Source organism: Bos javanicus, chromosome 10 (genome assembly GCF_032452875.1).
Source record: "Bos javanicus breed banteng chromosome 10, ARS-OSU_banteng_1.0, whole genome shotgun sequence".
NCBI classification, from domain to species: domain Eukaryota; kingdom Metazoa; phylum Chordata; class Mammalia; order Artiodactyla; family Bovidae; genus Bos; species Bos javanicus.
In genome coordinates this window covers 50,578,410-50,604,341 of record NC_083877.1, presented here as the reverse complement: position 1 = coordinate 50,604,341, position 25,932 = coordinate 50,578,410, and the positions used below count along the sequence as shown (strand labels likewise).

Here is a 25,932-nt window from a genome sequence, read left to right as displayed (position 1 = left end):
GTTCATTATAATCTACACTCACAGGCAATAAAAAAAGCCAAGGCATATGAAATAATGACAAATAACACATGACAAGCTATTGGAAGGCTCTTTCTTCCCTTGGAGTTCTCCACACTTTCTACTGGACATGTCACACACTGGACCAGGGTGGTGGGCACTGAACTGAACAAGACTGGCTCCTCTCCCTCCTCAGGAATTCACTTTTGGGGGGGAGTTTACTTTTGTGGGAGGCAGTCTGAATAAAGAAGAAAAAAATTTCTGAACGAGGGTATCTAGAAAGGCCATCTGTCAAATGTCAAAACTAGGATGAGAAAAGGCAATAGGCTCTTTGAGAGAAGGCGGAGGTGGAAGGAAACAAAAAAGTGAAAGTGGAGAGTGAAAAAGTTGGCTTAAAGATCAACATTCAGAAAACGAAGATCATGGCATCCGGTCCCATCACTTCATGGGAAATAGATGGGGAAACAGTGGAAACAGTGTCAGACTTTATTTTGGGGGGCTCCAAAATCACCGCAGATGGTGACTGCAGCCATGAAATTAAAAGACACTTACTCCTTGGAAGGAAAGTTATGACCAACCTAGATAGCATATTCAAAAGCAGAGACATTACTTTGCCAACAAAGGTCCATCTAGTCAAGGCTATGGTTTTTCCTGTGGTCATGTATGGATGTGAGAGTTGGACTGTGAAGAAGGCTGAGTGCCAAAGAATTGATGCTTTTGAACTGTGGTGTTGGAGAAGACTCTTGAGAGTCCCTTGGACTGCAAGGAGATGCAACCAGTCCATTCTGAAGGAGATCAGCCTTGGGATTTCTTTGGAAGGACTGATGCTAAAGCTGAAACTCCAGTACTTTGGCCACCTCATGCGAAGAGTTGACTCATTGGAAAAGACTCTGATGCTGGGAGGGATTGAGGGCAGGAGGAAAAGGGGACGACAGAGGATGAGATGGCTGGATGGCATCACTGACTCGATGGACATTAGTCTGAGTGAACTCCGGGAGTTGGTGATGGACAGGGAGGCCTGGCGTGCTGCGATTCATGGGGTCGCAAAGAGTCGGACACGACTGAGCAACTGAACTGAACTGAACTGAATATTTTAAATTTCCCTTTAAAAAACTGCATAATGTTTTCTCTGCAGGAGATATGGGCCCTTTGATAACAGCAAATTCTAAGAGTTTCTGGGAAAGCAATTATTATAAAACCAGCCAAGAAGGGGCCATCATGGGAAAAGCATAGCACCATGGGTTCAAGCTCCAAAAAGGGGTTCGGGAAGGCTTGCCACCCATGCTGCCTTGCGGAGGAAAACCATTATATGATATATTTGACTTTCTCAGAACCACATGCAGCATCAGTTCTACAAAATTACCTCAAACCTCACCACTCTCCTTCCTTTTGTGGCAAAACAGAAAGCACTGGCCACTGGATGACTCACTGGATCTCATTCGAAGGTCCACAGTCTATTTCCAACCAGATAAAGATTCCTGGAGACATCTCTGCCCTCCCTCCTTTTCCAGCTTGAATATTCTTTCTGGACACCTGCAAAACTTACTATGCAGAGAAAACTAAGCTCCTGGAGTAACTAACCAGTATGTATGTTTCTTTTCAACACCAATAAATATCCATCTACTTAAAAGAGGGCCAAAATGTTATTTTCTCTCTAAAAATAGAAGCACAGTTGAACAAAACCGGAAGGCTACTAATAAGTTGTAGATGTTAAATAACGTGTACAAAGGGCAAGAAATGGAGGAGCTCTAGGTCACAGTGTATGTGTTTGTACTGATCCACAGAAATGCCTTCTCAATGTAACCCAAGTCCATCTTGGTGTCCAATCTGTCTTTTTTCTCTCTCACTGCAGAGTGATACATTATTGTCTATCCCAACTCAAAGGCAGTGTCCTCTTTCTACTGGCAGTTACTCCCCAGTACAACAGAACTCCTTGTGTGGAGTTTCAAATATTCTTCCACACAAAAAAGTTCCCCTGGCTGGTTCTCCAGACTTCTATCTACAAGAGGATAAGGAACCAATAGAATGACTGACAGTTACTATGAGCAAGGCAGTGAGTCATTTGATTTGAGAGCAACACTAAGAGCAAGAGGGAGTAATCGGAGCTTTCAGGGGGGAAGGCTGAGCTGCCTAGAGTGCCAAGGGCAAGGTCAGAACCCACGCATGGGTAAATAAAAGCCGGGAGAGGGCTGGGCTGGGCAGTTCTAGCAGAGGGTGAGAACTGGATCAGGGAGCCGGGAAACCAAACAGGGTTGCACAGGCTTCCAGTCCAGCCCAGGGAAGCTTAAATGTTCCCCACAGCGAAAGAACAACAGCTTTGTTTTCCTGTAGGGGACCACAGAGTTTGATCACACAGTGACTTTCCCAGAGGCCTTCCTTGGAAAGCAGTCACTCGACAGTGAGTAAGTGGGGAACAGAGTGGGAAGTGGCTGTCATCTTACAACCCTGGACAATATCCTCGGAAGCGGAAGCTGAAAGTTGCCATCAGATCACAAACTATGGTCCTAGAATGATGTGGATAAGAACGGCACTCCTGGGGGCGCAGAACCTCAACCCCTTTGCTTCTTTCTCCTGCCCCTGACTGGGAGGGGAGGGGCAGGACAGGCTGCCACACCTGCTGGGGGAGGACCCAAGGGATGCCCCCATCTGGGTGAGGAGGGACATTTTTCTTCATGGCCAAGGTGCAGGCTACCAGGCCAGCACCGCTTCCTTCTCTTCTATGGGCTTTCTGGGTGGGTAACACCTTTTTGTTCCCAACCAGAAAAGGAAATATTTGAATAAGTAGGGGCACTCAGCAAGGCATTTCATTTCCTAACAGTTCTTGGTGAGTGAAGCACTGCTGTACAAAGGACAGGAATGTGGCTGCTGATGCCCCAGCTAAGAAATGATAATAATGATAATAACAATGATAGTGATGATAAAGGTTACTCCTAACACTGACAAGTTCTGAAAGAGAAGGACTTCCCTGGCACTCCTGTGGTTAAGTCTCCACACCCCCAAAGTAAGGGGCATGGGTTTGATCCCTGGTGTGGGAACAAGGATTCCAAATGTTATACAGTGTGGCCAAGAAGGAAAAAAAAATATATACATGAACGAGATACCTCCCACTAGGTAAAGATTGAGTGCAGACCTTCTCAGGTCCATAGTTAATTTCTATAGTTCATAGTTAATTATGAATCAGCTGATTAAAAAGCATGGATTCACATTCAAGTTTTAAAACGTGGGGTTTGCCCACATCCATATAATGGCCTGGTGTACTCCTCACATTTAAGAGGTGGCACCAAGACACAGAAGTATCTCACAGAGAGGAAGAAGCCAGGGCACTGATTTTAAAAGGCGGAGTGTCATGAACTGGTGTGTATTCAGCAGGGTGGGGACCGGGATGAGCAAAGGTGAGTCAGCGCACAAAGGCAGGTACTGTCCTAAAAGCCAACCTCCACTTCCACAAAGAGGCCCCGGGGCAGCCCTGCCCACAGCAGGGGCGCTGCCACACTCTCACTAGTATCTCTGAGCACTTTCCTTCTTTGCTTCATCCCGGAGGGAGGAGATGATCACATAATGGGTAACTTTACTTCTTCAAGTGCCCTTAAGATGCCCAGGAAAGGGAGGCCATCAAACATGCTGAGTAAACACAAGAGGCTCAGTGTTGGGCAGGGTCTAGGGGAGGGCTGGCCACACACACCCTTGCTCTCCTGTAGGGAGAGTATTTGTTATTTTTCAGTCACTTGTGACCCCATATCCTTCACTATCTCTTGGAGTTTGCTCAAACTCATGTCCATTGAGTCAGTGATGTCATCCAACCATCTCATCCTCTGTCGTCCCCTTCTGCCCTCAATCTTTCCCAGCATCGGGGTCTTTTCCAGTGAGTCAGCTCTTTGCATCAGGTGGCCAAAGTATTAGAGTTTCAGCTTTAGCAACAGGCCTTTGAACGAATATTTAGGGTTGATTTTCTTTAGGATTGACTCGTTTGACCTTCTTGCAGTTCAAGGGACTCTCAAGAGTCCTCTCCAGCACCACAGTTCAAAAGCATCAATTCTTCGGCACTGAGCCTTCTTTATGGTCCAACTCTCACATCCATACACAACTATAGGAAAAAGCATAGCTTTGACTATATGGATCTTTGTCAGCAAAATGATGTTTCTGCTTGTTAATACACTGTCTAGGTCGGTGATAGCTTTTCTACTAAGGAGCAGGTGTCTTTTTAATTTCATGGCTGCAGTCACCGTCTACAGTGATTTTGGAGCCCAAGAAAATAAAGTCTGTTACTGTTTCAACTGTTTCCCCATCTATTTCCCATGAAGTGATGGGACCAGATGCCATGATCTTAGTCTTCTGAATGTTGAGTTTTAAGCCAGCTTTTTCACTCTCCTCTTTCACTTTCATCAAGAGGCTCTTTAGTTCCTCTTTGCTTTCTGCCATTAGAGTGGTGTCACCTGCATATCTGAGGTTACTGATATTTCTCCCGTAATCTTGATTCCAGCTTGTGCTTCATTCAGCCCGACATTCTGCAGGATGTACTCTGCATGAAAGGTAAATAAGCAGGGTGACAATATACAGACTTGACGTACTCCTTTCCCAATGCTGAACCAGTCCGTTGGCCATGTCCAGTTCTAACTGTTGCTTCTTGATCCACATACAGATTTCTCAGGGGGCAGGTTAGGTGGTCTGGTATCCCTATCTCTGTAAGAATTTTCCAGTTTGTTTTGATCCACAGTCAGAGGCTTTAGGGACTCTCAAGAGGCCTCTCCAGCACCACAGTGTGAAAACATAAGATTCTTGGGCACAGTATCATTAAGAGAGTTGTGTAGGACTAGGGATAGAAACTAAAGTCACACAGACCAGTATAAACACTGTTAACTAAACAGAAATAATGGGCATACTCTCTTTGATCCAGCTCCTTTATTTTAAAGAATTCACCTTAAAATCTACCAAGGATGCCAAGATGTATGCACAGGGTTCTTCACGGCAGCGAAGTGTGTAATGGGGAAAAATGGACACAGGGTTTGAAGACCTATCAGATCATGGCGCCCCCTGAGAGGAGTTCCGCGTGGTCACTGGAAGGAATCTGCCTGTGCTGACTTGGAAAGTTCTTCAAGACCCATAGATGTGTAAAAATAGCAATCAGTATGTGAATTAAGTATTGAATGACACATTAAAAGACGTGTGTTTTAATTGTTTTCTTGAAAGATACACAAGGTTCCATCAGGGAGAAGGCCTGGGGAGAAAAGGTGACATAATTTACTCTCCATTTTAAACTTGGCAGCACAGTGTACTTTTTTATTGCTATTTTAAATCATATGCATGTGTAAGTAAAATTTAAAAATAAACAAGTGTTGGGGACTTCCCTGCTGGTACAGTGGATAAGAATCCACCTGCCAGTGTAGGGGACAAAGGTTCGATCCCTGGTCAGGGAAGATTCCACACGTCGTGGATCAACTAAGCCCATGCGCCACAGCTACTGAGCATGCGTGCTGCAACTACGGAAGCCCGTGTGCGAAGAGCCCGTGCTCCACAACAAGAAAAGCCACGGCCACGAGAAGCCAGTGCACTGCAACTAGAGAAATGCCCCCACATAGCAACAAAGCCCAGGGCAACCCAAAGTAAGTAAATTAATTAATTAGTACAAAATAGAAGTGTTGAATATGATGCCAATGAAATCAAGCATTTTCTGGGGGTGGTGATTTCCAAAAAACCTAGGACTAGAATGCCCCCAATGTTATAAGCAAATCACCCCCAAAGAGAGAGAAACCATATTCTTATTGTCAGCAATGGACAATGGGTAATGCTCTGGACTGCGGATGAGCTGAACTTGTTTTTTAATGGGATTTTCTGACCCAGTGACTCATAACAGGAAAGGCATGGACATCTAATTCTCTGGTAGATGTTACCATCTTTTTAATTGACAGTCTGGGTATTCTACTTTTTGCAGTTCTGCTGTTTGACTGGAATAAAACACTTCCATTGCAAATGATGGAAAAATCAACCATAAATATTTGTCTATGTACCAGGCACAGTCAGCCAGCATTGTGTTTCAACTAAACACACACACACTATTTTGGTGGTATGAAGACTGATGTCTGAAGCAAGTATGTGTCAGTGCTGAGCTGCAATGAACAAAGCACAAGGAAGGGGTGTTTCTGGAAGAGTGAGGGCTAGGGGTGAGAAAGGGCAGTCGGGAGCCCACAAAACTCCTAATCCCCTCTGTCCTTAAGGTAACAGGGACTGACTCTTACTGAACCCGTAAATACATGCCGAAGCTTTATGGTATCTTGATTCTCACAATACCCGTAAGACGTGAATATTACAATCATGCCACCACTGTTTTACAAATGGGTAAAGTGAGGCCTGAAATTATAACATACCAAGTTGCCTCTGCTTGGAGAGGCTGAGGATGGGAAAGTCCATGGGAGGTTAGCACACAGAGTAGGAGGCCCAATGAATGTAGAAATGTGTTCATTAGTTTCACTCACGTAGGTACATGTGAGCTGATCAAAAGCTGAATATTCATGCAGCATTACCACATACATGGCCTCAGTTAATCCCTATGACAAAGGACCAGGGTTGAGACCTGTCATGGGGATTTCTGACTTCCTTTTCTTCACTCTTTCTGCTATACCACAGCTCACTTCCAATACCATTATCAAGGCCAAGTGTGGACACTGGCTCCAGGATCACTAGATCCAGCAGTTTCTAAGCCAGGGTTGGCCAGAGTCACCCTTCCTCACTAGAGCAAACCAAGACACTGAGGGTCTGCAGAAGGGGATGCAGTTAATAATAAAGCTGGAACAAGAGGCATCAACTGGGACTCCTCAAGCTGTATGGTTGCATCTGTGATCAACTTGATCCCAGAAAAATCACAGGCAACTCTCAGAGACCAGCCCTCCCAGCAAGATCCTCAGGGTCTCCCACAAATCACTAAGCCTCTCTGAGGCCCTCAGGGCCTCTCAGCGGTCTGCTCAGGAGAAAGAGGTTCCTGACATTGCACTGCCCCCAGAAGATAATCACACCAACCTCAAATCCTTCTTGGGGTAGAGCTGGTTTTACATGATGACATGATCGGGGCAAAGGGTGAATGGTACAGGCCAGTCTGGCAACAGTGTCTGGGCTAATTGAGTGGGGAGAGAAAAAAAGGTTTGGAGGGAAAAAAAGAAGAAAGAGGGATGGTAAGGTGTCCAAATCTGGTTTTAATTGCAATAATCATATTATTAATATAGAATGATATCTCTGTATGGCAAAACAGTTGTTAAAATGATGTGGTTATTTACCTAAGTGTAGTTGCTGTATGGTTTTACTTCTCTACTGAGTACACAATTTATAAAATGTATACACACATATACAGTTCTTTTTAGTGAAAAATTAGATAAGATACAAATAAGGGATAAATATGTTGTACAATGAAATGAAATCTATGTATAAATGACACTCTCCCCATCTTCTCTTGTTATTCTGTGTTAGTTTGTTCATCCCCACTTGCAGCTATAGTAAACTCTTCTTTAAATAACATTGGGCTCCCATCAGGAAAAGAAACATCCTGTCTTTCACTTACTCTAACTGAAACGTGGCTACCAAAAGGATCATTTTTTATATCAGTGAACAGTTTAAACCTAACATGGTATAAAGGAACAGTTAACATATTCCATCAACTCTATGAATAAGATGCATTTTTTCATATTCTTACAATGTGACATTAGGGTGTGTCCTATAACCAATGCTGTATCACAGCTCAGCTCTTATAATCAGGAGCATCTGAGGTTTGATGGATTATGGCACAAGGCACTTCTGAGGAGCCAGGCCCCACTCTATGCCCTTTACAGATGTGAGGTCACTGTGTAAATCATCAAAGAGATTATGAAGCTTTGGTTATTCTGGAAGCATCGTAACATGTACTAATGTCACATCAGGAACTGTGCAGTGGTTTTACTGCTGAGGTTGATCAAATCTCCCAGTTCTAGAGGGTTTGCTGTGACAATTTTTATAGCTGTTTTCTCCACCCCCATCCCAAACAGGATACGGGTAAGTGTCCTGGCTGACAAACAGCTCATATTAAACTGCCCACATCAGGTCGCAAGTTTGCAAAGCAAGATAACCTCCTCTTTAGTTTGTAAATGTATGTTCGTCGCTCAGTGGTGTCCAACTCTTTGTGACCCCATGGACAGCAGCCCGCAGGCTCCCCTGTCCAAGGAATTTTCCAGGCAAGAGAACTGGAGTGGGTAGCCATTTCCTTCTCTATCAATTTGTAAAAGGCATGTTCAACTTGGATCTCTTCCAATCTAAAAATCCCTTCAGTGTTTTTTTAAAAAGTGAAAAGTGAAAGCTTCCCTGATAACTCAGTTGGTAAAGAATCGCCTGAAATGCAGGAAACCCCAGTTCGATTCCTAGGTCGGGAAGATTCCCTGGAGAAGGGAAAGGCTGTATCACAGCCTTTGCACAGCCAGTGCAGTATTCTGGCCTGGAGAATTCCATGGACTATATAGTCCATGGGGTCGCAAAGAGTCAGACATGACTTAACAATTTTCACTTCACTTTCGTTAAGATCATTGAAGCAGGAACCCTGCCTCGCTCACCACTGCCCAGAAGTGGTATGTCCACCCCAGGGGGTTACAATGAGCTCTGGCCTTCATTCATATACACTCTACTCTAGTGTTTCCTAAACTTCATTTTCAACCCCTTTAACAACTTTCTTACATTTGCTGCTGCTAAGTCGCTTCAGTCATGTCCGACTCTGTGCGACCCCATAGACGGCAGCCCACCAGGCTCCACCATCCCTAGGATTCTCCAGGCAAGAACACTGGAGTGGGTTGCCATTGTCTTCTCCAATGCATGAAAGTGAAAACTTCAGGGGGTACCAGTTCCACCCCTGGTTGAAGAACAAAGATCCTGCATCCTAAGTGATGTGGCCAAAAAATAATGAAAATTAAGAAAAGAAGTACACACACAGACACAGGGACCTAACAGTATACCTTGCTGCTACATCCCTCGCATGAGGGCCCCACTGCCATTCTCTCCTGCGCTTATTCCCACCAATTTCAAACCTAGCCATAAAGAATTTAAATCACTTCTATTTCCTAGATGTATTTTTCTCCGCACATGAGATCCCCCTTTGGACAGCAGAAGAGAGGCGAGGTTTCCCTTTTACAAGTAGAAACTGTTTTGTATTCATGTTCCAAATCCCCTGCATTTTCCATCAGGGGTCCCCAGAACACTCCTCTAGTCCTCTCACCTGGGAAAACAGCCACACATGAGACATTTGATCAGTCCTCTGGAGTAACGGCTTGTCCCGAGGCCGACAAGGAAGGTCTCTCTTGGGCACCTACGATTTCCTCTTTCTCTCCTGGGAAGTGCTTCCTGCAAGGATTACCAGCACTGTTCCATCCTTTTCCCCTCCAGTCTCTAGGGTAAACCAGGATAGTGGCTCTCTCCTCTGGGAAAAATACTCTTCTGACACAACAGCTAATTCTCATTACGTACTAGCACGGTTCTAAACATTTCATACGTGACCATTTTTTCCCCAAGCATGTATTTTTTAACTGAAGGAAAATTGCTTCGCAACATTGTGTTGGCCTCTGCTATAGATCAACATGAGTCAGCCCTACGTATACACATACATGATAATGTATTTAATCCTCACGGCCTGATCAGGCAGGAGACTGAAGCACGGAGAAGTTAACTATTAATCACCTGCCCAACCGCAGCAGCTGGGCTTCAAACCCGGGCCAACCAGCTTTCTTTGCACTTAATCATTACACCTACTGTGTCTTGTAATAAGGTAAGTGACTGTTGGAAATGGCAATAATGCTAGTGTCCATAGTAATTGTTTTATTGAATGTTTACTGCTTGCCACATATCAACTTTTTTTCCTCCACAGAACAGCACGAAGTGGCTACTTTTATTATTGGTACACAGGTACCCTGTGCAAAGCTCAGCAGCTGGGAGTCCACAGAGGAAGCAGTCTGGTCATTGGCCTTGAGAGCCCATCCACTCCTGGCCATGTCCCCAGCTTGCAGATCAGTGCCTGGCACGTAAGCATGCTCAATCAGTACTAGTTGGGCCAGTGAATTCCAGGCAGCTTTGGTTCATCTCAGAACTAAACAGTATCTCTGCTGTATAGCACAGGGAACTCTGCTCAATGTTACGTAGCAGCCTGGATGGAAGCGAGGTTTGGAGAGAATGGATACATCGTATGTATGGCTGAGTCCCTTTGGATCCACCTGAAACTGTTACAACATTGCTTCCCCCATTCCCACAAACTGCAACAATGACAAAGTCTTTGGCGGGGAGGGTACGGATTCTCCTTCACTCTTTTTTTGAATTTTATCTTTATTTATTTTTTAACACCGAAAACATTTTGTATCAGGGTATAGCTGATTAACAATGTTGTGATAATTTCAAGTGAACAAAATGGCTATACTCCAATGCAAAATAAAAAGTTTAAAAAAAAATAAAAATGAACCATAATGCAAAAAAAAAAAAAAAAAAAGTAATAAAGAAGTCTCAACCAAGGAGGACAAATCCAAAAATAAATAAATAAAGAGAGAACTAAATACCTCACCATGACAGCAGTCAGAGGGGGACAAGGTCGGGGAAGGGGTTTGGGGTGGGGCGGCCCCAAGTAAAAAAGTTTCTGAAGCTTTCCTAATGCTCCTGGCCCAGAAGATCAAAGGGAAGAGAAATGAAGTGAAGTGAAGTCGCTCAGTCATGTCCGACTCTGCAACACCATGAACTGTAGCCTACCAGGATCCTCCGTCCATGGGATTTTCCAGGCAAGAGTACTGGAGTGGGTTGCCAGTTCCTTCTCCAGAAGTTGCCTCTAAAGACAGTTCTCTCTTAACTGTCCACTGGCATCCAGGTAAGGAAAACAGGCTACTTTTGACCACAGGGTGAGGACATTTCAAGCTACAAAATAAATCAAATGGTTGAAATTCCATTATGTGACAAATGCTCATTTTATTTCTGTCTCTATTTATATTTTAATCAAACAACTGAAGAGTCACATTGATGTCAGTCTCTGTCTTTTCAGCTGCACCTCTGCTAATCTGACAACACGACAAGCATTTATCAGTCCCTTCAGGGACCTACCTGTCATTACTCATGTTTTCAAGGAGTTGATTACAATGAACAGACTTGGGTTCAAGTATAGACTCTACCTCTGTGACCTTTGGCAAGGTCAGTTTCATGGAATTTAATTCTTCACAATTCAGGTAGTCTATTAAATACATATGTTAATGTGATTTAGTTTTTGCACCTCTGATAGGATTTTGTTTTCTTGGTTAATGAATCTATGACCAAAAGTCCTATCAGACAATGTATCCTAATTTTTGGTTTGAAAATGATAGTCCCTGAAGCAATGGTAGCTGTTCAGTAAATTTCTTAAACTGAATTAAGAAGTCAAAGTAATGATGCAGGCAGAGCAGCTAGAAATACTGGCATTGATGGCTCTTGTTCATACTGTTAATTGAAATGGAAATAAAAAAAGGAAGATAATTGAGCAATTCCTTGTCACTTAGAAATGAACTATTACTCTGTACTATGAAAGAAATTCTAACTCAAACCCTGTTTTGAGGAAAAAGAAAATTATGCAAAGATTTAAAAGACTTCAGTAGAATTGATATCAACCTGATTAAAAACAGTCTTCCAGGACTCACTATCATTCACAGCATCTTTCTGCCCTGATTACAAAACATGTATTATTTATGTCATGCAAAACAGTAGAGGTATGACAACACAAGAAAATCAACTCATTTGGTGTTTTTTTAAAGTTTAATTTACTTTTTCTGAAAAATGAACTGTTTGGGCATATATAAATGACAAAACCCAGGATGAGTGTTTCAGAATGTGGTAGGCGGCGGGAAGGGCCCGGAGTGTGATCAAGGGTACCTTGGGGGCACCGGACAGTCTTTGTCATGGATTAGCCATGGGGGAGACTGAGTCCAGGATAGAAGCCAAGTTCAAGGATGAGAGGTGTCCCCCAAGCACCACAGTCACTAGCCAACAATGAAGACAGACATACAGAATTGAGAAATGCCTTCAGCATATTCTCCAGGTTTTGGCAAGGGCATTTCTAGACTCTTTGCTTGATCTGGCCTGACCTGCTGCACAGAGATGTCATGTTCTTCCAGGGGCAAAATGCAGCCATAAAGTGTTGGTCTAGGGTACAAACCAGACGGGCTTCCCTGATGGCTCAGCGGTAAAGAATCTACCTGCAATGCAAGAGACATGGGTTTGACCCCTGGGTTGAGAAGATCCCCTGGAGAAGAAAATGGTAACCCATTCCAGTATTCTTGCCTGGGAAACCCCATGGACAGAGGAGCCTGGTGGACTGTAGTCCACGGGGTCGCAAAGAGTCGGACATGACTGAGCAACTAAGCGTGCATGCACGAATGTATAAAATAAATAACGAATGAGAACCTAGTGTGTAGCACAGGGAACTCTACTCAGTGCTCGTGGTGACCTAAATGGGAAGGAAATCCAAAATGAGGGGATATATCTATACATATATAGACTTCCCTGGTATCTCAGACAGTAAAGCGTCTGCCTACAATGTGGGAGCCACGGGTTTGATTCCTGGGTCAGGAAGATCCCCTGAAGAAGGAAATGGCAACCTATTCCAATACTCCTGCCTGGAAAAGCCCATGGATGGAGGAGCCTGGTAGGCTACAGTCCATGAGGTCACAAAGAGTCGGACACGACTGAGCAACTTCACTTTCACCTTTCATCTATACATATAGCTGATGCACTCTGATGTACAGCAGAAACTAAAGAACACTGTAAAGCAACTATATTCCAATAAAAAATTAATTAAAAAACTGGCTGGCTTGAGCCATGAACAGATGGCTTACAGGTAAAAAAGTGGAGGGGTTGAAACAGACTACAAATGAAGAGGCATAAGGACGGGGCACGATACCGCTACATTTACATTCTGGCCTGAACATTTTATAGCTGGAAGGGGCCTTGCCTATCCATCAACCAGTCCAAAGCTCTTACTGAGCAGATTAGGAGGCTGAGGCCAGAAAGGAGGTACATGTCTGTGGTGCTAGTTACGTAGTGAGAGAACCAGGGCTAGAATTCGGGCCTTCCAGCTCCCAGTCAGCGGTTGGCTCTCTACCACCAGCCCCTCCCCAGCAAACCTATATGTAGCAAATGTTCTCATCACCCACAGAGGTTCCAGGAAAAACAATCAAATGAGTCTAGGTATTTAAATATTTTAAAGCCCTCAACTAATAAACATGATCATTTGTGAACCGTGACCTTTGAGCAGTCGGACTGCATCAGGCCACTGGTATCCATCCAGATAGTAAATATTTAAAGAGCTTAATTTCTTCTTAGGTTTAATATTAAGGTAAATGTGAATCAAAGTTTTAAAACCTTCTCTCCAGTGAGTTACCTTGCAGGCAAAGGTGCACAGACCTCACACTTTGGGGACCACTTTCCTAGAACCCCTTGCCTTCCACCCAAGATATGGGGGTGGCGGCGGGGGGGAGTCAAAGCATTGGCTTAAAAAATTGAAACAAGTAGGTAAAGGAGAAAGGCAATCTCCAGAAAATGGGGGGAAATGACCGCAGAAATTGGAAAGCTGGAATCTAACTAGAGATCCCTGGAGAATTCCATGGCACTCCTTCCAATAGTAATTTTCTTCTGCCAGAACAACTAAAATTGAAATCAAAACACAAGTTAACCATATCTGACTTGATTATGAGGTCAGGGGGAATCATACCAGCTTAAAATTCACAACTCCATAGAAAATCCAAAAAAGTTTCTGTGATCGCTACCCATTGCTCATTGTATTCCATGAAATACACTACAGCATCAAAAAGGCAACCCACCTCATTAAGAGGTGTGGTCCACAGTGTTCAGGAGCAGGGAATGAGCATGGCTTTTCTTAACAACCTACTATGTGCTAAACACTGTTAGGTGCTTCATTTCATCTGGTTTCAAAAGAACTGTAGAATTGGGGATGGGGAATACTATGATCTCTGTGTAAGAGACGAAAAAATTGGCCAGAGATAGTCATGGAGTCCAGATCTGTACTGGTGGGTTTATAAACCCAGAGAAGCTTCCATGGAGGCCCTGGAAGTCAAACGAAATGTATTCCCCACTGTGTGAAAGTGTGTCAAGGCAGCTGTTCTCTGATAACAAGATTTCAGAAGTAGCACCTGAAACTGCCTTTTAGGTCCCCCTGGCAAGATGGATGAAGGAACAGAGATCACCACTCTCAACAGGGGCATTTTAGGCATGGATAGGATTGACTCCCTGACTTCTCTGGTGGTTCAGATGGTATAAAGAACCTGCTTACAATTCAGAAGGCCCAGGTTTGATCCCTGGATTAGGAAGATCCCCTGTAGAAGGAAATGGTAACCAATTCCAGTATTCTTGCCTGGAGAAGTCCACAGATAGAAAAACCTGGCAGGCTTCCTGGGGCTGTAAAATCCATGGGGCTGCTAAGAGTCAGACACAGTCCACGGGGCTGCTAAGAGTCAGACACAGTCCACGGGGCTGCAAAGAGTCAGACACGACTGAGCGGCTAACACTTTCACTTCACTTTCACAGGACTGATGGCTACAAAGATAACAGGTGTTGTGAGAGGCCAAAGGGCTGGAGCCACCCTGCGACACTGTGCCTCTGCCTTCAAAGGACTTCCTATAGCCAATTTCAAGGCCAGAGCCCCACACCTTCAGTAAGTCTTCAGGCTTCTCGTTCAAAATTCTTTGGGGAGTAGATAGATGAGGCATGGCTTCCTTGTGTGACAAAGGTATCTCTCAGCATAGTAAGGACACTCAGGTTAAAAATAACCTCACAGAAATCCTCACTGACAAAATAGGCAAGAAAGACATGAACTGCCAAAACGGCCCCAGCTAGGGATCCGCTGGGGGAACCTGTTCCAGAGCTTCTGAAGCCAGGTGGCAGCCGCTCCCAGCCCTGCAAAGTTCTTCCTTGTCGCAGGGATGGGAATGAGCGTTTAAGGGGGCTGGAGCTGACACATAAGTGATCCCAAAGCAGGAGTAACCAAAATCACTCTGTGCAAGAATTCAGGCAAAGCTAGGCTGGCGCCTCTCTGTTTTAGGTAGAGACGAGTATGCCCACCCGGTTACAGAGAAAACAGGGTGCTCACTTTGGGGCAGGACAGTGAATAGAAAACAGAGGTCAACATCACTGCCTCACAAAGAGGGCTATGCTCAAAAACTACCAGCAAGACCACAAGTGGATTTGCAAAAACATTTGCATGGTTTCTGGTTGCAGAAATGCAGAAAGGATTTGTACTATGCTTTGCTCCCAAGTGCACAAAACTCCCTTTCTACCTGAACCCTGAGACCCAAAAAATGAGGAAATGTAGTGCCAGCAGTTCTAAGGTTCTCGCTGGCTGTGACCCCTTCTCTTCCTGGGAGTTGAGCCAAAAGCACAGTATTACTTACTGATCAAATAACCAACACCCAGAGATACCTGGGAGTGAACACACATCAGTGAAGGTTCATTGGAATCAAAAGCAAAATGGAATCACCATTTGCTTGATGGAGGTTGGCTGGGTTGAACATACAGAAGTACCTTAGCTTTGCACTTAGAAAAAAAATCTCATTTCATTTTTTTTTTTAATTCAGTGCAGCAAGAGGAGTACAAAGGTTAGAAAAGAGAGAAAGAGCTTGCAACCCGGAGAAAGATAAAAGGCAAATGATTTAAATTAAACATACGGGAAACATTAAAGAAGGCATGGACATAAAACAACCCTAGAGATATAAACGTACAACAAAGAAAAGTTGTTTGATCAGAGGGCAAGCCGTGTGAATAAATAAAATATCATAAATGCTCTAAAGGGAAAAAAAAGGAAGAGAAGAGTTTTCTTTCAACTTCCATTCTAAGAAAACCACAATTCTTTTTCTTGGTACAACTATAGCTCACATGCTTAATATATAAACTCAGCTTTGAAAATACCTCTGGAGCATTCTCTAGTTTTTGTTTTTTTAAAAAAATGTAAGTGAACCAACCATTTTCTATCACTGGGTAAATTCTGTTTGGTGGGTGGGTTTTGAGTAGCCGTGAATAAAGGCAAGAGTGATTTGATTTTCTGTCATTTAAATTTTCCTCCCTTAAAAAAATCTACAGGAGTCCAAGGCAAAAGAATTAGTTTTGAAGAGTAAGTTTGAGTATTTTTAAACAAACCCAATTTGTGTATCCTTTGTCTCTAAATCAAAAGCCTGTATCACCTTTTCTCAAAGCTATTTCCACAGCACTTCCTGGCCGAGTGTGTACACCCCTATAGCATTGTTACTATTATTTAAACTTCCATGAAATGCACTTCAACTGGCAGGCATGTGTACTGTGAAATTAAAAGTGTATTGTTACAGAAGAAACAAAACTGACGTTGGACGTAAAGATGGACAACAATATGCAATGCCACAGATGGCAGCGGGAGCCTAAAAACACTGTGTGGTTCCTTTCTATTCTGTTTTGCCCCATTGTGTTCTGAATGGACAGAATCACCGCCCGGCTTCGGGGCCCAGCCGCTGAAAGGCCCCATTGTAAGTGATATGCTTTCCAGAGCAGAGTGAAGGTTGCTGTAGTAACCTTCACCGAGAATTTCCTGACCAGGGTGATGAAAATCTCAACTGAATTGTGACAGGACTACAGTTACAAACAAGACTGCAACATGAACAGGGGCCTCCCCGCTAGAAGGGGGTCTTCTCTTATCTGAACATAACCCACCACCTGCTGCCTAAAGCATATCCACATAGCCAAAGAAGGGACTGAATTTCTAGCAGTCAGAGCCTGAGGAGTCAACCTGTACAGTATCCTCCCAGGGCTGGGGTGGGGGTGGCGGAGGAGGGGAGAGAATGGGAGTTTGCAGATCAAGGTGGCTACACAATCCATGAATGCTTTAGCTGCCGTGTTTGCTGGATGGAGAATGCTCTTTCCTAGTGCTAAGCAGAGCGGCATGGGTACCCATAGTCCAAATACCACAGGCAGAGAAGAAATCTGCACTTGGTTGGGAGAAAACAGTGCAGGATTCAGTACATAGAGAGAGCCCCCCTTTATATGAAAAAAAAATCACCCCCAATTTCCCAGATGGAACACTAAACAAGAATGAAAACCACAGTGAGCTCTACCGATGGCTCCTTATATACCAAGCAACGTTCTAAGCTCTTTTACACACACTGCATGCGTGCGTGCTAAGTTGCTTCGTTGGTGTCCGACTCTTTGAGACCCTACGGGCTGTGTAGCCCACCAGGCTCCTCTATCCATGGGATTCTCCAGGCAAGAATACTGGAGTGTGTCGCCATGCTCTCCTCTAGGGGATCTTCCCAACCCAGGGATCAAATCACGTCTCTTTTGTCTCCTGCAATGGCAGGTGGGTCTTTACCACTAGGACCACCTGTAAGCCCTTACATGCATTAAATCATTTAATTGTCTCAGCAAACTTAAAAGGTCGGCATTATTATTAACCCTCATTTTAAGGATGAAGAAGCACAAAGAAGTTATAACCTTTGCCCCAGATCAATACCAGTGAACAAATATTCTGCTTCCAGAATCTACACTCATAATCCCTTTTTTACTCATCTTTTTCATATAGGCATTGGGCATTTGGATCTGGAGTTCTGGAGCTCAGGAGCAAGAAATGGGCCAAGAGACCACCATTGGCTACTATGAGTTCTCATCATAGGTGTGCGCAGGATTGAGCAGAACAGGGAGCCAACAAGAGATAAGAAAATAGGATGAGAAGCATTTTATCCATTGGTTCATTCATTCATTCCTCCCAATAGTTATGTGCCTACCAGGAGCCAAACACTATTCTAAGCACTGGGGTAGCACCTGCAGACCATTCAGACTAGACTCCAGTTTTTATCAAGCTTCCTTTCTCATTAATGAGGCAGAAAACCAACAGATAGAACAGAGCGATAGGAAAAACAAGAGGTGGCCGCGGGAAGGCCAGAAGGGCAGGCACTTGGCACCGGAGACAGGAAATAGGCAGTCAAGATGGGACTGCCCATCAGAGGGTGCAGCCCAGGTCACACAGGAAAACTGTCTTCCTTCCAAAGGGAATGAGCCCAGACTACTTTAGTCAGATCCCCATCCAGTAAGAGAAATAACACCGCCTCTTATTTGTAGGTTGCTTTCAGAGTCTCGCTACCTCTCTGCTCATCATCCCATGTGAGTTCTAAAGCAGTTCAGCCAGGCAGGCAGGCAGGGAGCAGGAATAATTATCTCCATTTTACAGCTTGGACTATCTGCAACATTTCCCTGATACTTTAGAGAACCCCAAAGGAGTGGTGGAGACACGGGGAGGACCGAAAAGTAAATTTCAGGTTGGGCTCCCCAGCTTTGGGGACTGTCCCTCTGTTTATCCGTCTAGCATGATAATGGCTATGTCATTTATTGCTGGGTTATTATTAAGCTGGGCTGTGAGTCGTTCCGTGTGCTGGATCTCGCCTACTTAAGAAAGAGAGAGGGGGCAGGAGGAGGGAACCAGAAGCAGAGGCAGAGCCAGGCTGCTTTTAACTGAGAGACAGAGAAAAACAAACAGCTCTTTAAAAACACAATCTCTCAGCATACTTAAAGGTAGCAATTCCAGCCTAAAAGCCTCTCTGCTTGGTAATGCACCACCCTTAAGAAAGGGCAAAATTATCAAGGGGTGGAAGCTCAGGAGATGTCAGGCTGCGGATGAAGGCCTGTTCCATGCCAACTTCTAAGTAAGACGAGGAATTACAGTCATTCAGCCCACAGCCATTTCCCATTTTAACTGATGTTTCCTGTTTTCTACGCTGGGCATCATAAGAATATTCAGAACCAGATTGGGAGTTCACAGGCCGTCCCTTCACTGGGGTACATTCTTTTCTGTTCACTCATCACATTATGTGCAACATTACAACCCAAAACAGATCTGTTTTCCTACTGACCTCAATCTGCGTCCACCATTATTGTGGCTGAGAGAATTCTTGGCTCTTTCGGGCCGTGATGCAAAGAACAATCTCGCCTGGCGGTTCCCCGGACTTGTTGACCTGCAGGTTGGTGTCTCAGCAGGAATTGTCCACATGCACCCATACGATTTAGGAGTATGGATCGGGGGACAGGCAGGGGCTGGAAGTCGCATTCCAGCCCTTTCAGCTGATTGCTAAGCCATCCCAGGGTAAATGAGACAACTGGGCATATTGTTAAGTTTGTTTTTGATGGTAGGATCACAAAAGCATGGTTTTTAAAAACTCTTTATTTTGAAGTAATCTCAACATTTCAGAAAAGTTTTTTAAAAAAGAATTCTTATACTCTATATCAATCTATAACATTTTGCCAATTTGTTTCCTCTCTCTATATATATATGTATTATTTTTTTTTAAATCTACACTATTTAAAAATAGATTGTATACATCATGCCCTTTTACTCCTTAATGCTTCAGTATGTATTTCTCAATAAGGGAATTTTCTTATATAATCAGAGTAAACAACTTCCAGAAATGTCACATTAATACAATACTTTTTATCCACGTCAATATCCTAATTTCATCAATTATCCCAATAATGTCCTTCGACAAGATTTTCTTTTTCCTGGTGCAGGATCACGTATTGTATTTAGTTTTCCTATCTGTTTAGTTTCCTTTAATTTCCAACAGCTTTTCAGCTTTCCTTTGTCTTTTATGATGTTGACATTTTAAAGAATTCTTATTTTATAGAATGGCCCTCAGTTTGGGTTTGTGTGATGTTCCCTCATAATTAGATTCAGCTTTTGTATGTTGGAATTCGAGTCCTGTGCTGTTGCATCCTTCTCAGGATATCACGTCTGGATGGACATCATGTTTGTGGGCGGTATTCATTTATATCGCTTCATTAAGTACTGTCCCATTTCTCCACTAATTTCTATTTTTTCCCCCTCTGGTAACTACTAAGTGATTTGTGGGGAGATACTTTGAGACTGTGTAAATATTCTGTTTCTAATCAAACTGTGACAACCAGCTTTGACAAATTAAATTTTCAAGCCCAGTTATTTGGCACTCAGAGAGAATGCATTGCTCTCGGAAGCTGTGTGTCTCAGACAGACAAAGGCTACACAGTATCTCTGTGGGTGTCTCAGAGACGGGGTAGCTGGCTTCCTCCCACCTGCTGGGTTCCAGACAGGCTGAGGTGGCTGTCTTCCTCCACCTGTGACACCCAGTTCCACCCCCACAGGGTGTGAAATAATGCCTTCCTAGAAGCTGAATTGAAAACCAGAAGTATGAGTCGAGGTGATTCTTACTGGCCCAGACAGCCCCGTGGAAAGATGCAAAGCTGCTGTATGTGGGACGTGTGTCCCTGGTTCCCGCCATCAAGGTGCCCGTGCGTCTCATCCTCACCCTAATCCCGCCCCTCCTCGCATTAGCTTCAGTGCCATTGAACAAATTACTGTTTAAAAGGTGGAAGTGGGGTCAGTCCTTTTGGACCAGAGAGCTTAAAGCAAGGTGGGGACGAGGGAGTCAAGGGCAAAGAATGTGTGTAAAAAGGATGAAGTCCAACCAGACAGTTCAAAGAGGTGGCCAGCAATTGTTCTTGAGCCACAAAGAGGGCAGACCTTCTTTAGACCTGACCTCCCATTCCAGACATTCTTGTTCCCTTGAGGGAGCCTGCTACCACCCGAGGCAGCCAACATTTTCTTTTTGCTAATAATCATTGTGTGGAAATAATTACCCCAGAAGGCTTCCCTGGTGGTGCCCTTAGTAAAGAATCTGCCTGCCAATGCAGGAGACTCAGGAGGCTTGGGTTCGATTCTTGAGTCAGGAAGATCCCTTGGAGTAGGAAATGGCAACCCACTCCAGTATTCTTGCTTTGAAAATTTCATGGACAAGGGGAGCCTGGTGGGCTATAGCCCATGGGATCGTCAAGTCAGACAGGACTGAGCACCCATGCTCACGATTACCTCAGAGGACTTTATTATACAACAGCCACCAGTAGATGGCCACTTCCACAGCTGGAGTGACTGGGACAGAACCTTGGAAGGAGCCCGAACCGTCTCTACAGCAAATTAGCTCAGGAAGACCAGGGAGCTTATTTGGTGACCAAAGATTCTCCTCATCACACAAGCTCGTACCTGAAATGCACATGTAGGCTAGTGATTTTTAACAATGACTGCTGAAACACCACTAGAAAAATAAAAGTTTTATACCTTTTAGGTAAAAAGTTTACATTTAAGAATTTGCTTCTGCTAACTAGAAGCCTGGAGAATCCAAGGGACGGGGGAGCCTGGTGGGCTGCCATCTATGGGGTCGCACAGAGTCGGACACGACTGAAGTGACTTAGCAGCAGCAGCAACTAGAGTAATGAGCTATAAAGTATTGATAGATACTTTAAAATTTCTAAAAGATTCATAAACATAAATGAGATTTGGCATCGATAACAGTGATTTCAGAGATGGCATTCTTTTGATAAAAACTGCTATATAATCTTTCCCTTGAACCTCATCCTACATTTTTTACTTATTCAGTCATTCACTGATTGAATCATTTTAACTCCATCTATAATAGCTGTGCCGGGTAATGTGTCAAGCCCTGGGGATACATTAATTTTTTTTTTTAAGATAGGTTTACAAATTAATTACCTAAGTATGCAGCAGTAGTTCCAGTGTGAAGAATGAATTTTGCTGACACAACGTTCCATTCTTTCATTACATAAAAATACAAAATGGGCATGTGACTACCAGAAAAAAGAATGTGAATGCACAGCACACCTAAGTGTGAAATATTACCCCTGGCTGCCAGGTAAGCTGAGAAAGGCACACAAATCATTTATCTTCGTGGACAACTGAATTCTAACCTGATGACCTCATTTCAAGAACTCTGTAGTTAATTTCATTTCAGAAACACCAACCCAAGCCTTGTCAAACAACAATCAGCTCTAATCTATTCCACTAAGTGAAGTTGATCAGGTTTTTTGTAAAAATTGCTCTTTCACCTCAAATATTGCTTAAAAAAAAACCTCAATGCTCAGCTGTAAGACTCAGAATTTGGTGTGAGGCATGTGATACTGTCTCTTGCCTGGCATAAGGTTTTAAATATCCTAACTGGAATCCCTAAATCTTTAATGTAAGAGCTTTGTCACATTTATTTTGTTGCCACTGAGAAGCTGAACAGGCCTTTGAGCAACTGTTTCCTACAGACCAGTTAGCTGCTTTATAATTTATCCCCAGGTAAAGCTGCACTAAATGTTAAATACCTGGGCTTTGGGTCCCCTTGAATCTCTCCTATATAATGGAGGGTGGTTCTTTCCAACCAGTAGGTCTGGCAAGACCAGTCCTCGGATGTAGGCTGAGAGTGACTGGGTTTTCCTGTTCTCAGGGCTCTGGCCACTCTGCCCACGCTGAAAGCTGTCCCCTTTCCTACGTCTTTATGGGCAGAAGACTATACCAAAAGTTTAAAGCATTAATGTCTTCACCACTACTCTCACCCACCCATCCTTCCCACCCACCCCTTTCTCTGACTTAATCACAGGAGGAAGTGAATCTACCCCTGATGCTGTCACAGTTTTTGAAATCTGGAAGTGGATCACATGATGTAAAAGGAAGTTGATGCGGGTTGAAGACAATAAGCTAGCTGGCACATCTAGAAATCTGTGTTGGCTTACTAGCTGTAAATCTTCCAGGGTTCTAATTTTAAAAGAAATTCCAAAAAAGCTCATCTTGGGTTGGAGGTATGGTTTTCAAGAACTGGGGCAGACTTTTTTGAAGTGCTCATAGACCAACTTTAAGGGAAAATTCAAACGACAAAATCATAATCATAATAAGAGTAATAGAAATAAACTCTTTGAGAGGGCTTATTTTATACCTTCCCCCCTCCCCTTTTCATTTTAGCAGTGACAGCATATAAATCCTTGGGATTTCTTTAAAATTCCTCCTTGAGACTTCCCTGGTGGTCCAGTGATCAAGACTCCGCACTTCCAATGCAGGGGGTGCAGGTCAGAACCCTGGTCGAGGAATAAGATCCCACATGCCATGGTGCACAACCCTCCTACTTACCCCTCAATATATATATCCTTAATTAAGGACCTACATAAGTTGATGTACACAACAGTCTAGGAAGCATTCTCTTTGGAGGAAAATGTGGCCTCCAAATTACTATGTATATTGACATTTGAGTACTTAAAAGTAGGTAAGTACCCCATTTATATTATGGCAACCTGGCAGTCACTAGAGTTCACCTTCTCATTTCTCTGAAATGCCCTTGTTCCTAGGAAATCTTACCACAATTGGCTGCAGTCTTGAAAAGCCACCCTTCGTTTGTGATGCATTCATGATCCTCAGAGATTTAACAGGAGCCTGGAAGTGGGGTAAGGCACTTAGGATTCTTAGGCAGTGTTTTCAGGGTTCAAGCTGGAGGCTCTCATTTATAATTAAGAAGATTCTCTTGGATGCTGGAAGGAATAAAGTAAGTAACAACCACTCTCAGCACTTGAGCCAACTCTATGTCACTAAGTCCATATTTTGCCATGACCTGGCAGAGAGGGAAAGCCCAGGACTGGGAGCCTCAAGAATGGATTCAGATTCTTCTTCTGCCATGTACTGGCTGGGTGGCCTGGGGAACTGCCTTGTTCCCACCATCTCAGGGTTGTTAGTGAGGGATCAGTGAGATAGAAGACAGGAAGTCCTTTGTAAACTGGTGGTGCCATATAAATGAGTTACTGTGATAACATCAAGAGAGAATGGGGATACCATTTAATTCATTAATTTCTCCTATTTATGCCCTCACACTATAAATACTTTGCAAAATGTACCTTCCCCCCTCCTCAAACCTGTTTCTAAAAAAACACGAAGAACACCAAAAGAAGGGTAAACTTGTCCACTGCTTGGCAAAGGTAAAACTTCCGTTGGAGGGAATGGGGATGGCACCTGGCTCACCCCTCAGGCAGATCCTGGGCAGAATGAGCATCTATGTGGGAAAGGTAAAGCCAGGAAAGCTTAGAAACGGGAACACCTTGAAGGGAACAGAACATCAGCCGATGAAGAGGTCAGTCTGCTAGTGAAATAAGACTTAATACGTGTCCAGATAACTAAGGCACTTCACTAAATGTCTGGAGAGAACAGTCAACCCCAAAAACAATTTCTGTATAACTGTTGTTCAGTCTTTGTGTTTGATTCTTTGCAACCCCGTGGACTGCAGTCCACCAGGCTCCTCAGTCCATTAACAGAGACGTTAATCTGTCACCTTGAAATGGCAGCATGCTATGAAAGGAGTGACAGGTAGAGTGTGGGGTAGTGACGGGGGGTGGGAGATGCTGGAAAAGGCCACTGTTTACAAGTTAGGTCACCTTCGTGAAAAGACCACAGCAGTCACATAAGATCACTCAATCTCGTTTTCCTCATCCATGAAAAGAGCCTCAAAACCAACCAACCAAAATGATGATAGGGCCATTAAGTATGCTCAGTCATTCAATCGTATCCAACTCTCTTATAACCCTATAGACTGCAGCTCACCAGGCTTCTCTGTCCATGGGATTATCCCAGGCAAGAATACTGGCATGGGTTGTCATTTCCTCCCACAAGGGATCTTCCCAACCCAAGGACTGAACACACATCTCCTGCCCTGGCAGGTGGATCCTTTACCACTGAGCCATCTGGGAATCCCAGGGCCATAAAGAGAAATGTGCAAAACCCAGGACCCATCTCAATGGCTGGGTTGGACTTGTTGTCTCAACATTTTGTTGTTGTTCAGCTGCTCAGCCATGTCTGACTCTTTGCAATCCCATGGACTGTAGCACACCAGGCTTCCCTGTCCCTTACCACCTCCCGGAGATTGCTCAAACTCATGTCCATTGAGTCAGTGATGCCATCCAACCATCTCTTCCTCTGTCGTCCCCTTCTCCTCCTGCCTTCAATCTTTCCCAGCATCAGGGTATTTTCCAGTGAGGCAGCTCTTCACATCAGGTGCCAAAGTATTGGAGCTTCAGCATCAGTCCTTCCAATGACTATTCAGGGTTGATTTTTTTTTTTCTTTTAGGATTGACTGGTTTGATCTCCTTGCTGTCCAAGGAACTCTCAAGAGTCTTCTTCAGCACCACAGTTCAAGGGTATCAGTTCTTTGGCGCTTAGCCTTTTTTATTGTCCAGCTCTCACTGATTCTCTGACTCAACTCTGAGTCCTATGTAGACAGGTAAATCTGTCACTTTTTCTTTGAACTTCCAGAATCTACCGAGCACAGTGCTTAGCACTCCTCAGTTCTTGATTGATCTTATTAAATTTATAATTGACCAATGAGGTGTACAGTGCATTATAAACTGAATACACAAGGTCTATGTATGTAAAGGTACAGTATTGAAGGCAAATAAAAGATGTTTGCTAACCCAAAATATAAGATGATGTTGGAAGGTAAGAACACTCTACTTCTGCCCATGAGAGAGTGGTAAGGGCACTTACGACTTTAGTCTGTCACCCTGGGGCATCTCTAAAGTGGAGAAAGGAAACACTCTCACCTGTTTTCTGGTGAGACTAGTCCTTAGCATCATTCCAAGCTACCTACCATAGTAACCAATTCTCACATAAAAGAAAATGTGACATCCTGATTGTTTTTTCTAGAAACCAGTTTAACAGGTAAACTCCTTGCTGCAAAGAAAGCCTCCAAGACTTTCAGACTCCAATCAAGTCTAACTCTGACTGGTAGAATCAGCTGCCAACTTGATGACATCTGTTGTCTGAAATACAGAAGCGAGAGGCTAGGGTGCCTTCTAGGCTTCTATCTGGAGTAAGCACTGTACTCACAGCTAGGTTATGACTGCAAGTACTGCCGCTGAGGCGCAAACATCTCCTTTAATTTGGTTCTCTATGTGGCTCGCAAGAGTGGTGGTACAATTTATCACACATGTGAATGACACAAAATCAGCACTCAAATACAACTTGCTATACTGAAGCAGTCCTTTGGGCCCGCTCCCAGCAAAATAACACAACCAGGAATATAATTGTTTCTTTCCTGAATATATGGCACTTCACAGCTAAGAGTTTTA

The 25,932-nt window shown here is 43.8% G+C and overlaps 1 protein-coding gene and 1 long non-coding RNA gene across 2 annotated transcripts in view; one reads left to right on the top strand and one right to left on the bottom strand.

Moving 5' to 3' along the window:
• The window catches only part of MYO1E (myosin IE), a 220,568-nt gene that overhangs the window by 120,644 nt on the left and 73,992 nt on the right, over positions 1-25,932 (bottom strand). The gene's annotated exons all lie outside the window — the stretch shown is intronic.
• LOC133256230 (uncharacterized) lies at positions 13,943-16,047 on the top strand. Its single transcript, XR_009739141.1, has 2 exons — positions 13,943-14,668; positions 15,588-16,047. It is a non-coding gene; the product is annotated as an uncharacterized LOC133256230 (long non-coding RNA).